At 35.7% G+C, this 14,757-nt stretch overlaps 1 pseudogene; it reads right to left on the bottom strand.

Annotated features, from left to right (window-relative positions):
* Window positions 1–11,501: 11,501 nt before the first annotated feature.
* LOC141553291 (ATP-binding cassette sub-family F member 1 pseudogene) lies at window positions 11,502–14,193 on the bottom strand (annotated as a pseudogene).
* Window positions 14,194–14,757: the final 564 nt, after the last annotated feature.

Below are 14,757 nucleotides of genomic sequence, written 5' to 3'. Positions count from 1 at the left end.
GATGCTAGAGGTGAAGATACCTCTCCTAGATAGTACTAGTAGCAAAATTGTTATCAAAGAGTAGTGGAAATCATAAAAGATGAAATAGACAATTTTCATGGTATTTTAAAATCTTTTTTTTTTTTTTTTTTTTTTTTTTTTTTTGTCATTGACGTCTTGCAATAGATGAAACTTATGGACTCCTTAGGATAAAGTTTTTAAATGCATACAATAATATTCACAGTATTTTTAAAAATCATATTGTCCAAAATATTTTAAAAATAAGTTCATTGGCCCTATGTTAAGGATCTCTACTCTGGGAGAACTTTGGTGCCTAGTGGTCTTTTGTGACGATAGACCCATTTGGGTCCTAAAGAAATAATTTCTTGCTTTTTCCTAATTTTCTTTTGAGAATATTCATTGATGCTCTTAAAACCATCACTATTAGTTCCTATAATAGAATATTCCCTTACAATAGGTAAATACTATTGAGCAGAACTAATCCACACAATAGTCATGATTATTCAGTCTGAACTTAGTCTGCCATCTCTCTTCAAAGAGATAAGTATCACCATCAATTCTCTTAAATCAAAGAAATCCATTTCTCTGTTTAAAAATAAATTTCTATTTTATATTTTAAAGCTCATCATTATGGATTCAATTTCTATTATATTGATGCATTTGAATATATTTGAGACAGGGATTTCTCCTGCCTCCCATTCAATCCCTCCATCTTTCCATTTTTATCTCTGTCTCTCTATTTATTTGTGTTTTTCTCTTCTTCTCTCTGACTCTGTTTCTCTTTCTCTTTTTGTTCATTTTTATGTCTATATCTTCTCTCATCCCATAATTTTTGCTGATATTTAGCCTATAAAGAAATCAGTGTTGTTCATTGCTAAAGAATGTAAAATAAACAAATCTATAGTAACTGAACTCTAAATAAAGGAAGGTACTGGGCATAGAATTTATTACATATTTTCATTTCTTCTATTCTCTATAATAGATTCCTGGTGAAAAATATGGACAGGGTCTCCCCTAAAGTGTTTCATCTATTATTCATAATAGAACATTGGTAGAAGTAGTAGAGAAGTTTTAGAGAAGGAGACTTTGACCAGATAAGGATGATGAGGTTTAGATTTGGAGAACCCAAATGAAATTTGAGTTTCTGGTGGTCAGGGAGTTAAATGAGGTCTAGTGGCAGGTTCAGGATTCAGGGAGTCAAATGGAGCTCCCCTGCAACCCCTTAGGATTCAGGGCAAGGGTAGGGAGTTTTGGGGACTCCCTTCTGGCAGTGCAGAAGTTCTCTAAAAAGGAATTTACAGACCCCAAAACCTAAATTGATAAAAGAGGTTTATTATGGGGATTAAAGTCTGGTTAGGGAAATAGAGGATAGCACTGGAAACAGTATTCCAGTGGGCAGAGGCTCCTTTGGGTGCCAAGCATGGTATAGCTGGCATGTTTGGAACCTCTGCAAAGAGAGGATTTTAGTTTGGCTCTTTTTATAATGAGAGATTTAGCTAAAGGGGGCCTGTGGGTGTAGTCCCAAGTTGGCTTCTTGCTGTGTTTCAGCTAGGGCTAGAATTTGAACTGAATTCAATGGGTTTTTGGACAGAGCTGACCCAACCCAGATAACAAAGATAAAACTGTTGTCCTTGGGGCAGGGTCCCTCACTGAGGCAGAGTTGAAGGAGATTTTCTTCTTTAAGTATTTTCAGAGTTTCAGGGTCTCTTCTTCAAGGATACATTTCCTAATATTTGAAACTAACAACAAAAAAATGGGATAAATTGTAATGGGTCTTTGTGTACTTGTCCTTAAACAAAGCTGCAGTGAATACTCAGTGGAGACAGTGTAGAGGAAATTATTTTTCAGGAATTTGTGCTTCCAGATGACCATATCCGTATTTTAAGTGGGGAAAAATATAACTAATCTCAAATATCATGATATTTATACTCATATTCTTAAGGCTAATTATTTGTTTCTTAGTCTTAGCTTAGATGGAAATATTTGCCACATCTAGTTCCTTGAAATAACGTGTAAAACAAAAGAAATGGAAAACCTTCCCTGATTTTCCACAGATATGAGTGATGTATTTTTCTTTGATTTCTGTGCTGTCTTGACCTCTCCAAGATACTTTTGTTGTAACTTGTTTTATAGTTTTTTTGTGTGTTTGTTTTATTCCTCTATTAGATTAAAAATCTACATGAAAGAGGGTATGGTATAATTGTTTCATGTTTCCCCATTGCCTAAAATATGCATTGAACAAAAAGCATGCTTAATTAATTGTGCTTAATCCAATTGAATTAATGCCTTATGGAAATATGAACAAATTTATTAAGAAAAAAATTGTTGAGGCAGATAGGTGACACAGTGGATAGAGCACTAGCCCTGAAATCAGGAGGACCTGAGTTCAATTCTGGTCTCAGACACTTAACACTTCCTAGCTGTGTGACCCTGGGCAAGTCACTTAACCCCAACTAACTCAGCAAAAAGTAAAAAAAAAAAAAACCCAAAAAACAAAAAATAAAAAACAAAAACCAAAACAAAACAAAAAACCAAAAACCAAAACAAAAAAAAATAAATAAAAACACTTTTGCTTTAGAACTAAAATAAGAAAAGTCCTGCAACTTCTAAATGTCTGGGTACCATGACTTCTGGCATATATAGGTCTTAATAACTGAAATGTTATTCTTCTTTATTCCTTTTGTGTATACCAAGTGGCTCAATGAATTGAATCCTGAACCAGGTGTCAGTAAAACATATTTGTGAGTTCAAATCTGGTCAGAAATACTTACTAAGTGTGTGATCCTGGACAGGTCGCATAAACCTCTTTGCCTCTGTTTCCTCATCAGTAAAACTAGCTGGAGGAGGAAATGGCAAACAGCTTTATTATCTTTGCCAAGAAAACACCAAATGAGATCATGGTGAGTCAAATATAGCTAAAATGACAATAATATGTACCTTTTGACTTTAATAGTTTGCAATATATATCACTGTATAAGACTCTACCCAGAAATTCATATGGCACAGGGAAAATTTAAAAAAAAATAGAAACATAGCTACAGAGGAAAAACAGTGAAGTAACAACACTACTACAATGCTAAACCACTAGGTTATTTATGTGATTTCTCATTGGCCTTTTGGAGAGAGAGAGAGAGAGAGAGAGAGAGAGAGAGAGAGAGAGAGAGAGAGAGAGAGAGAGAGAGAGAGACAGAGAGAGACAGAGAGAGACAGAGAGAGAGAGACAGAGAGAGAGAGACAGAGAGAGACAGAGAGAGAGAGAGAGAGAGAGAGAGAGAGAGACAGAGACAGAGAGACAGAGAGAGAGAGAGAGAGAGAGAGAGAGAGAGAGAGAGAGAGAGAGAGAGGATATAGGAAGGAGGGAGGGAGGGAGGGAAAAGGGGAAGAAAGAAGGGGAGGCAGGAAAGGAGAGGGGGAGGGTTAAGAATGCTGGGGGAAGAATGGCTGTGACTTCTTAAGAGCTATTGGCAGCAGCTGCTGTCTCATGTCTCCAGAAATCAATTGCCTTGTTTTCCTGATGCCACCAATCTTCTTTTTGAAAATAATCATTTAGCAATAATATATATATATAATAATAATAAAAGAATCAATTTAATAATCAATTAAATACCATTACGTTTTTTAGAAAAAAAACTAACTTTTTAGAAGAATGTAGTTTCTTTGCTCATTCCATGATAAGATAGTCTCAATCTGATATTCTATTGACTTTTGATCAGGAAAAAAATAAGCTAATATGTATGTAAAAGTTCCATATAGTTATCATTTTATTGTTGTTTTTTTCTTTTAAAGCAATTATATTTTATTTATTTTAAATTTTTAAAAATCAAATTGACTTCCAAATTCTCTCTCAGCAGACTTTCTTTTACCATTGAGAAAGTAAGCAATATGATATCACTAATACAATCATTTTACTTTTTAAAATTTTTCTAGGTTTCCTCACTTTTAGGCACAGTACAATTCCTAGAATATAGAAAATGTAACTTTTTCCTCTTCTGTGACTTGTATTCTTGATCACTTTGAATTTCTCTATTATCTTCCTCTTGTGCCTAGTTTATGAAAGTATTAGAGTTTAAGTGGCTTCACAAATGGAAACTAGGATGGCAAGAATCATATTGTGTTAGAGCTGAAAGGGATATTATAAATCATCAAATGCAATCCCTTTATTTTAAAGGTTAAGAAATTGAGTTCAAAAGATGTAAAATGGTTAGTGAAAGATGACCAAGTTTTCCAAATATTCACTCCACTGTTATTTTCACCCTTATTATACCACTTGCCATTCATGGTACTGTTTCAATTAGTGGCTAGAAATTCCAAAAGAAGAGTCTTTTTGTTTTGTTTTATTTTATTTTTCTCCCCAACCTTTCTAATTCCCATAAGACCTCAATATTAGTTGGTGTTGCCATATCTATCAGATGCTGATTTGATTGACTTGTAAATCCCATCATATATGTCTGAATAAGATTTCTCTGAATCTTTATTGTTTAAGCACACTGATTGACTACAAATACTTATGCTTATGATGAAACAAAAACTTTTCAGACATCTAATTTTAAACAGGAGGATACTAATTCTCATTGTGCTTTTATTTATACCAAAGGGTTATAAGATCAGAGGTCTAGAGCTGGAGGGGACCTCAGAAGCAATTTAATCCAACTTCATTTTAGAAGCAAAAAATATGATACCAGGTAGAGAGAGATAGTGACTTGTCCAAGGCCATATTTTTGGCATCAAAAATGGGATCTGGACACAGGATTCTAAATAATATTTTCTTTCTAATAAACCATGATTACTTTCTCTTCTCCTTTCATTATTCTCTCTTTCTCTAGTATTTAAATCTTTATCCATCAATCAAATGGAAATGTGGTACTGGAGACTGGAAAGGGTTAACTAAAGTATTTGTTACATTACAGTCAAGTGCCAAGTCTTTTTTTCTCCTATGATTTTAAAATCAGAAATTGCATGCAACTATATCACATATTTAAGGCCATTCATATACCACCATTTTCCAAACAATGGTCAAGTACCACCCACAACTGAAACTAATTTGAAGAAATAAATTCATGAAATAGATGTCCCATAGAAGGGCTTGAAAAGATACAAATATCTATACTCTCTGGGCTAGCCAAAATTTATTTGGACAGTCAGTTTCTTTTAACTCTAGTCTAACTAACTAACTAACTAACTAACTAACTAACTAACTAACTAACTATATATATATATATATATATATATATATATATATATATTTTTTTTTTTTTTTTTTTTTTTTTCCTCTTGGACTGTGTTAGCTACATTGTTAAACTATTCTTCAAGCTGCTCTCTTGGTTCACATTTTCTTGATACTTTGTGCTTTCTTCTTTTAAAATACACAATTAAGTTTCATAATCCCCACTTCCTTTTTTAGGTCCTTTGGTTGCTAAGATTTTATGAGTTCTTTCACTCTAACTAAGCCAGGCCACAGCCTTGACATTTTAGCCTGTGCCAAGAAGATCCAATGAATGCAGCTCCACCTAATATGTGATATTTTTTCCTTCCTTCCTATCTAGTTCTTTTGTTGATCTATCTATGACCAATGCACACAGATTAGAAGGGAAGCAATAAATTGGGAAATTTTTTTTTTATATCCAAGGGTTCTGATAAAGGCCACATTTCTAAATTATATAGTAAATTTACTGAAATTTATAGGAATTTAACCCATTCTCCAATGGATAAATGGTCAAAGGATATGAACAGACAATTTTCAGATGAAGAAATTAAAACCATTTATAGTAGTATGAAAAAATCTTTTAAATCACTATTGATCAGAGGAATGCAAATTAAAATAACTCAGATGTATCACTACACATCTCTTAGATTGGCTAAGATGACAGTAAATAATAATGATGAATGTCAGAGGGGATTTGGGAAAGCTAGGACACTAATACATTGTTGGTGGAACTGTGAACAAATCCAACCATTCTGGAGAGCAATTTGGAACTATGCCCAAATGGCTATCAAACTGTCCATTCCCTTTGATCCAACAGTATCTCTACAGGGTCTGCGTCCTAAAGAGATCATTAAAAAAGGGAAAAGGACTTGTGTGCAAAAATGTTTGTGGCAGCCATTTTTGTAGTGTCAAGAAATTAGAAATGATTGGATGTCCATCAATTGGAGAATGGCTGAATAAGTTATGGTATATGAATGTTATGGAATATTATTGTTCTGTAAAAAAACAATTAGCAGGATGATTTCAGAGGGGCCTGGAGAGACTTACATGAACTGATGCTAAGTCAAATGAGCAGATGCAGGCGATCATTGTATATAGCAATAGTAAGATTATACAATGATCAGTTCTTATAGACATGGCTCTTTTCCACAATGAGGTGATTCAATCTAGTTCCAAAAGTGTTGTGATAAAGAAAGCCTTCTGCATGCAGAGAGAGGACCGTGTGGACTGAGTGTGGATCAACACATAGTCTTTTCACTTTTTTGTTGTTGTTTGCTTGCATTTAGTTTTCTTTTTCATTTTTTTCCCTTTTTGATCTGATTTATTTTGTGCAGCATAATAATTGTGGAAATATGTATAGAAGAATTCTACATGTTTAACATATATTGGATTACTTGTTGCCTAGGGAAGAGGATAGGAAAAGGGAGGGAAAAAAATTTGGATCACAAGGTTTTGCTAAGGTGAATGCTAAAAACTATGCATATTTTTAAAAATAAAAATCTTTAATAATAAAAAAGAAAATAAAAAATTACCAGTATCTATGGGATTTTGAATTAAACAATAAGAACATTTCAATATGTACAGCAGAACACAAAGAGAGGATTATTGATGAAAGTGTTAGCCATAATTTCATACATTTTGCTTTCAGGATTACCTTGTTTGTGCTTCCTTACATTCTTTACTGTGTATTTTTTGAAATGTTTCAATTGTTTTCCTTTTTTAAAAATTAGCATTAGAATTCTTTTTTTTTCCCTCTCAATCCCCCTAAAAAAGGATTAAAAAAATAAAAACCCTTTTGTAACAATTAAGCATAGTCAAAGAAAAGAATACATGCCTTATCATGTCATCTAGAAACACAAATGGTCATATTGCAATTAGATCTGAATTCAGATTTGGTCTCATGCATAAAGTAAACTTCAGCTTCTTCAACTGTCAAATGAGGAAAATAATAGCATTTATTTCCTGGAGTTGTTGTGAACATTAATTAAAATAATGATAATATAATGCATGTTATAGTGTCTACCTCATAGCAAACATTATGTAAGTGTCAGCTATTATGTTTATTAATAGTTGTATAATTCAGGAGCAGCCAGATGGCATAGTGGATTAAGTACTGGCCCTGGAGTCAGGAGGAAATGAGTTCAAATTTTATCTTAGACACTGAGTGACCCTGGATAAGTCACTAAATAAATGAATGAATGAATAAATAAATAAAATAGTTATATAGTCCTGGTCAAGTCATTTTACCTGTTTTTCTCAGTTTCTTCAGTGGCAAAATGTAAATGACAATAACACCTATCTCTTAGACTTATTTTGAGTATCAAATGAGATAATGTTTGTAAAGTACTCAGTGTAATACCTGATAGAGTAGTCACTATGTCAAGGCTTACTCCCTTCTTCTCTCATGCCCCCATGAAATTCTGTGACTTTCTGACCTTTTAAACAGGTTTATATAATCCCCCCAGTATCTGTTCTATTGTTGGCTCAGGGAAGGATGTCTTGCCTGTGTTTTGTTGCAAGAAAAGAACAACATACATTTACCTAGATTAAAATTTAAAGCTCTAGAAATGTCAGTTATTGTTGTTATCGTTATTATTCTTATCACTAGATATAACAACATGTAGATCCAATGACTCTGCATTGAATTGTGTGGAAAATTTCATTTTTTTTAAACCTGGAAAAACCTTTTAGTTTGTATAGACAGTATATCATTTAGTATTGTTGTTCATGAGAAGTATAAGGCACATCTGCACAATAAATATAGTATGTGATGTGGAACTAATTAAATAGTAAAAGCTCTGTTAACAATTATTTTTCATCGTATTGTATGAACAAAAAATAATTCTTTTTTCTACTGTGCAAAGGCATGTGAACGCATTTCTATCCTGAATAATATAAGTGCTAGGGAAATTTATCTTAATTTAGCAAAAACAATTGATCAACTAAAGCTTAAGTTGGATTGTGATGGATTTAATTTAAAACTGTCCCCATGGAGGGAAAATACTTTGGTCCATAGTGTCTAGAGGTAGAAACTACATTAACTCAGCAACATTTCTCTTTCTACATAAGTACAAGGAAATAAAGAAATAATGTACTTGCACACATGCAAAGTGTAGTTTACTCATGAAACTAGTTTCACAAGATAAAAATCTATATTGCCATTTTATAAAGACAACTTGTGTGTATATCTATATGTTACAGTTATCGTATGATCATATCTGTGTCTGTGGAAACAGAATGGATTGAAATTTTGCCTCTCACATACTTATCTTTGTGACTGTCATAACATCTATGAGCCAGTTTTCTCAGCCATAAAATGTAGATAATAATATCTGAAATTCTTACCTTAAAAAGTTATTTTTAATTTATTTTTACAAATCATAAAGTGACACAAAAATGAGAACCATTTTAGTACATATTAATACTTCATGAGTATGTCTGCATAGGAAAGCAAACGACATTTAAATACATGTAAAAATAAATTTAAACACTTTATTTATATTTGCGTGTATACATATACTTCTGGCTCAAAAAGAAATTTTACCTATTACTTATAGTTTATTTTCAAGTTCTCAAAGTACTTTGCTATTTCTTTTCTTCAACATCAAAGCAACCTAAAATTAATTAAATTCTAAGATACAAGATACATGTAAACTATTGTTATTGCTATTTCTGTTTTTGTTACTATTGCTTTTATTATTATATGTTATCAGCTATGGGAAAATTGAGGCCTAGAGTACATAAGTGACTTGTCTATGAATTTAAAAGTGTAGATTCTGAATTTGAATTTACTCCTTAACTGAAGCTAAGTCCTGTTGAGTCTTTCTTAATCTTGTAAACAATTCCAATTTGTGAGATTAAAGCTCACAAATGTATATACACACATATATACAGGAATAGCTGAGAAGTGATGATCAAGAAGAGCTTGATAATGAAAAGCTTTAACCATTAGAAAAAAGAATAAATATACTATATAACATTTATGAAATTGTGTGAAATGTATAGTTTTCTTCATTGAAATTGTCACGCAGCCTTATAAACAGTAATAACATCTATCGCAAAAATTTATTTTGTATCTAAAAGATCAACTTTCCTCTCTGTGCATTTATACAGATTAAACCATTTTGACCAGCTCTTATTTATAGACATATTGCACTCAAAATGATCTGATTTAAACGATTCACTTTTCCATAACTAGAAAGTGTTCTTATTCTATCTACCCTTATTTTCCTCCTTCTCTTTATCTTCCTTCCTTCCAAGAATTCAATACTCTATGTGACACTCACAACAATTTTGATAGTGATAATAGCTGCAAGAGGAACAAGCATGCACATGTGCATGTATGTGTGTGCATCTCTATCTTGATCTGTTTCTTTTTTCTATCTACCTATCTACCTCCCTTTCTATTTATTTATGAATTGTGTGGGGGCAATACTAACATAACTTCAGGGAGGAATGAAAAAATGTTTGAAAACAATATATCTAGAAAAACCCTTTGCCAATTCAGAATGAGTTCTTGCAAATCCTACCCATGAAGGTGTTGATTTTTTGTACCAGAGCTGGACTTTGTGTCTATTATGTAAGGATCAATTTAAATAACCACAGAGGTACACATCAGCATGTGTTTGTCATGAAACAGTTAGGAATTCCATCATGGAAAATCATTAAAGCATGATGATCTGCAATTGGAATTTCTAAAAGGAATAGCTATGCTAAGAGGATCTCGTAGCCTAGGAGTGTTGAATTTAAAGGGAAATAAAGAACCTTTAATGACATAAAAAAAAGATAGAAAGGACTAGTTACCAATGTATTCATAAATGTTCGTCTTTTCATAATCATGTAACTTCATTTGGCAAAAAAATACAGGGATAACTATTTTCCCCACATATTTTCTTCTTATTTCTCAGCTTTATTTTATAAATGAAATATAATATGCTGTAATGGGAAGAACATTGGAATTGGGGTGAACAGATTTTGTTCTGACTCATTCCTGATTGGTAATATCTTTAATGACCTTGGGAAAATCTTCACATCTCTTTGAGTTTCATTTTCCTCCAAAGAGAGATGGATTTGTTAATGAATAGTATTTCCTTTTCTAAATTCATTGATGCTGTAAGTTATGGCAGTTTTGTATTAGAGAGTTGAAAGTCATTCCTCTGGTAATTAATAACTTTCATGAGAAATTCACAAAGAAGCCTCTGGATTTTGGCATGGACAATGAATTAAATTCTGTATTTCTAGAGCTGTTTAGTGAAAATACAATTATAACTTCTTGATACTCAAAAAAGTAACATGGGCATGTTTATAGCTGTCACAAATAACATACATTGGATTATGGGATTTAGAGCTAGAAGCTATCCATAACACACATGTGCATGTGTCTACTCACACATACAAAAATACACACAAATGAGAAAACTAAGTCACATAGGCAGTAAATATCAGATTTACTCAGATCCTTTGTATCCAAATTTAATCCTTTATCTACACTGTCATGTCATTTTTAGATATTGTTATTGAATGACATTATGTTCTTGCTTTTCATAAATATTAAAAAATAATCATTATTCCAGCAGAGAGATGTGGTAGTATATATAAGAATATTTTGTTCAGTGAAAAAGAGAACAATAGACTTTCAAGTGGGCAGTAGATCAAAAACAGAAATAGCAATAATAACAGTTTATTATTGATGTGAACTGGTTGTAATGTCTGGGCTAGCTCCCTGAATGGCTCAGAATCAGCCAGAGTCAGGATAAGCAAAAGTCCTTGCCCTATGTTGGGTGCCAAAATGTGAAGTTCTTTTGTTCTATAAATCGTAATCATTCTCTGGGAGGAGATCTCTTGGGAAGCTTCTGGGGAGGCAGCCTTAGTTTTAGTTCCAGTACCAGTAATCCCCAAAATGGAGCCAGGAGTTAAAGTCCTTTACTGTCTCTTTCCAAATCTTCTCTCTAGCTCCCTCTGAATGTTCCCAAATCCAAAGGTACTTCAGCCTCCAGCCACAACAAAGGTGGAAGATGGAATGAATCTGTCTCTTCCTCTGAGAGCTTCTTTTTTATTTTTTTTTAAAGTTTCCTTATCTATGATATTCAATGACACATCATGGCATCAATAGTTTTTCCACCTATACTGTAAAATAAAGCCAGTACTTCCATTTGAAGAAGGTTCCTAGTCTGTCTGGGCACAACAAGCAAAGTCCCAGCTCCAGAAGCCTTGCAAATGGCGAGGGGGAAGGGGAAAGGTACTCAAAGGTACAGCCACACATGCCTAAATTAGCTAGAAGAGTGTACAGGAGGAACTCTCACTCCCTAGGTTGATTCACCATGACTTTCACCCAGGGCCTCCAGCACCTCTCTCATGTAGTCCTCAAAGTTACCATCAATTTGGCTAACACTCTGTTCCTCTCCCATCCAAAGTTGGCAATTGGTCTCTGTGATTAGCTGTGCATCATGACTGATGACAATTACAGCACCCTTATATTCATTGATGACTTCTCCCAAAGCATCAATAGACTCTATATCCAAGTTGTTGGTTGGTTCATCCAGTATGAGGACATCTGGTTCACGACAGGCCAGCTCAGCAAACATTACTTGGGCTTTCTGTCCACCTGAGAGTTTGCAGATCTGGATGTTATAGGCATGGCTCTCCAAACCAAATCACCCTCAACACTTTCTGGCATCTTGATAAGATAAGTTGAAGCCCCCTTGTAAATATTCAGTGGCTGTCTCTTCCATGCATAGCTGCTCTGCATACTGCTGATTGAAGAAGCCAATTTTTAGTCAGTGGTTCTTTCTCATCTCCCCTTGGGTTGGAGTCAGCTTTCCTGTGAGCAGAAGCAGCAATGCACTCTTTCCCACACCATTGGGCCCTACAGATCCTTGAATCCATGTCAATTCCAAAGTCCAGGTTCTTGAAGAGTGACTTCTGTCCCTCAGAGCTAAATGTTATACCATGTAGTCCCAGCACAGGGGGGCTGAGTGGTGGGGGGTCAGGGAAAGTGAATCACACAGTAAATTCCTTTGGTCACTTCAAAAGCTCAGGTGCCTGTTGGGCCTTCTCATCCTGGTTTTTCTGACGGCATTTCTGCTGCTTCTGGATAAAGGCCTCCTTTGTATGCCTCTCTGCCTGCTTGGTGGACTTGCCCCCAGCCTTGAGCTCTTTTAGCTTCTTTTCCTGCTTCTCATATTGCTTCAAAAGCTCTTTCTGCTTCTGCTGGTACATCTTTTTAAAGGTCATATAGTTGCCTCTATAGTAATGGAGTCTCTGGGCGTGCAGATGGATAATGTCAGTACAAACGTCATCTAGGAAGCTCTGGTCATGGGATACAATAAGTAGTGTCTTCCGCCAGCCCTGAAGATAGTTGTTGAGCCAAATAACAGCATTAAGATCTAGATGGTTGGTGGGTTCATCCAACAGCAGCAGTGTAGGGCTCCATAAAAAGTGCCCTTGCTAAGGAGACTCGCATATGCCAGCCCCCAGAAAACTTCTGTGTGGGTCGATTTTGCATCTCAGGATCAAAACCCAGACCAGCAAAAATCTGCTGTGCTTTAGCCTCTGCTGCAGCAGCTCCCATGGCATGAAGTTCTTCATATACCTTCTCAAGCCTCTCTGCTGCAGCCTAATCTCCCTGCTCCAGCCTACCCTGGAGTCTCCTCTCCTCCTCTAGCAACTTTAGCCGCTTACTGTCAACATGAAATACAGCCTGCACAGCTGGGGTTTCATCTGCTACTACCTCTTGCTCACAAAGCAATACATCTATGTTAGGAGGGATGCTAAGAGCTCAATTGGCAATGTGTTTGAGCAGTGTTGTCTTGCCCTTACCATTGGGTCCCATGAGCCCACAGTGGTGGCCAGCCACAATGTACAGGTCTGCATTGATAGAGTTCCTTGCCATGGGCTGAGATGCTAAACTTCTTCAGCTTGATAGCAGAGGCATTCTCCAGCATGGCCTGGCGGGAAGACACTTCAGCCTGGGATACTGAGAAATCAATTTTGGTAGCATTGGCTGCCTTCAGTGTGGCTATTTACCTTTCATATTCCATTTGTTTCTTCAGCTTCTTTTTCTCCTTTTTGCTGATATGAGCATAGGGATCATCTGCCTTGGCCTCACCCTCTTCTTCATCCCCTTCTCCTTTCTCCTCTGAGCCCTGTTCCTCTTTCTTAAGTTTATCCTCCCATCTGGAAAGCTCCTTCTCTTTGGATATTTCTCCTTTCTCTTCATCATCCAAAGCATCAAATTTATTCTGGAGCTTCACTTTCCCTTTTGACTTTTCTTCTTTTCCCCTTATTAATTCGATTTTTCTCTGTTTGGTGGGTTTTGATGATTGTTCTTCCTCCTCTTCTTCCTCACTCTGGTCCTGTATCAGGGCAGCAAATACATTACCACTCTTAGCTTTCTTCCAACCTCGAGGTACTGGGACAGGAACTTCATCTTCTTCATCACTGGCTGGAACAGAGAGTTTCTTGAACCTTTCCATAAGTTCCTTCTCTTCCCCATCATCATCATTAATATCTTTCTTCCATTGCCCTTTTTGGCTATCTCACTTTTTCTCTGCTGTTGCTGCTGCTGCTGCTTTTCTTTTTCTTTGATTACCTTCACTTCCCCTTCTTTCCCTGCTGGCTTTTCCTCTACAATCAATTCCTCAAAAAAATGTCTTTTTGGTCTTCTTGTCCTTCTTTCCTTTCTTGACAACCTTATCTGCAGGGCTCAAGTTCTCTCGATCCCCAATCCACTCTGGCTCTGGTGTCTGCTGCTTCACTGCCTTTGGCATCTCACTGATAGTTAAGACTATTCCAGGTATCTCTAGTTTCACTTCCATTTCTAGTGGCTGGGGGGCCTCTGAGAGCTTCTACTGGGATTTTCCACTGAGATCTGGATCAGAGGCTTTTCCACAGGAATTAGGATCTTGTCTGTCCCTGTTCGGGCACCAGAAAGTGATGTCCAAGCTAGCTCCCTGAAGGGCTCAGAATCAGCCAGAATCAGGATAAGCAAAAGTCCTTGCCCCACGTTGGGCACCAAAATGTAAAGTTCTGTTTTCTCTAAATTGAGATCGTTCTCTGGGGGGCAGATCTCTTGGGGAGCTTCTGGAGATGCAGCCTTGGCTTTAGTTCCAATTCAATAATCCCAAAATGCAGCCAGGAGTTAAAGTCCAGATCCTATATTGTGTCCTTCAAAGTCTTGAATCTTTTCCTGTCAGAATGTCTCCAGCCAGCTTCAGTCTCTAGCTCTCTCTGAATCCAAAGCCTTCAGCCAGTACAAAGGTAGATGTGGGAATGAAATCTTGACTCTGAATCTCCTAGAGTGTGGGAATCAGACTGCTTCCAAGAGTGTAGGAAGTCTTCTCCTTGACCCAATCCAGACTGACTTCTTCCAGACTCAATGTTGGCTCCTTATATCCTCCCAGAGAATGGGATTGTGGGGTACTCCATGGGCTTGTGGGAACTCCTTACATAACCAATGAGCTAGTGCTTTTAAAGATGTTAACTCCTTTAAAGGTGTAAACTCCTTTAAAGGTTTGAACTAAAGATGTGAACTCTGAGCTAGAGAATTGTTAAGT

This window comes from Sminthopsis crassicaudata, chromosome 2, assembly GCF_048593235.1.
Source record: "Sminthopsis crassicaudata isolate SCR6 chromosome 2, ASM4859323v1, whole genome shotgun sequence".
In the NCBI taxonomy this organism is placed as follows: Eukaryota; Metazoa; Chordata; class Mammalia; order Dasyuromorphia; family Dasyuridae; genus Sminthopsis; species Sminthopsis crassicaudata.
The sequence above is the reverse complement of the archived record's forward strand: the minus strand, read 5'-3'. Positions and strand labels throughout refer to the sequence as shown.